The sequence below is a fragment of the Octopus bimaculoides genome, chromosome 11, assembly GCF_001194135.2.
Source record: "Octopus bimaculoides isolate UCB-OBI-ISO-001 chromosome 11, ASM119413v2, whole genome shotgun sequence".
In the NCBI taxonomy this organism is placed as follows: Eukaryota; Metazoa; Mollusca; class Cephalopoda; order Octopoda; family Octopodidae; genus Octopus; species Octopus bimaculoides.
Genome location: NC_068991.1, coordinates 72,422,146 through 72,422,605, shown reverse-complemented (window position 1 = coordinate 72,422,605; position 460 = coordinate 72,422,146). Strand labels below are relative to the sequence as shown.

At 32.2% G+C, this 460-nt stretch overlaps 1 protein-coding gene across 10 annotated transcripts in view; it reads right to left on the bottom strand.

Annotated features, from left to right (window-relative positions):
- The window catches only part of LOC106875082 (serine/threonine-protein kinase BRSK2), a 305,025-nt gene that overhangs the window by 162,961 nt on the left and 141,604 nt on the right, over positions 1–460 (bottom strand). The gene's annotated exons all lie outside the window — the stretch shown is intronic.

Here is a 460-nt window from a genome sequence, read left to right as displayed (position 1 = left end):
CACACAAACATAGACACATACAAACATAAACACATACATACAACACACACATACACATACATACATACAGCACACACAAACATATACACACACATACATACAACACACACACATAAACATATACACACACATACATACAACACAGACACATACATACAACACACACACACAAACATATACACACACATACATACAACAGACACACATACAACACACGCACAAACATATACACACAAACCTACTACCAAAATTTCATGCTAATTTATACTCCAAACCCCATCTTAACACTTTTTATATCAACCTGCCTCAGTCCACCCCTGGGTCTATGACACAAACTTCCTGCTTCAAAGTAATCTCAATTAAACTTCTCATTAAAATTTTCTGTTAATTTATATTCCAAGTACCAGTTTAATAATGACACACACACACATATATATATATATATATATATATATATATA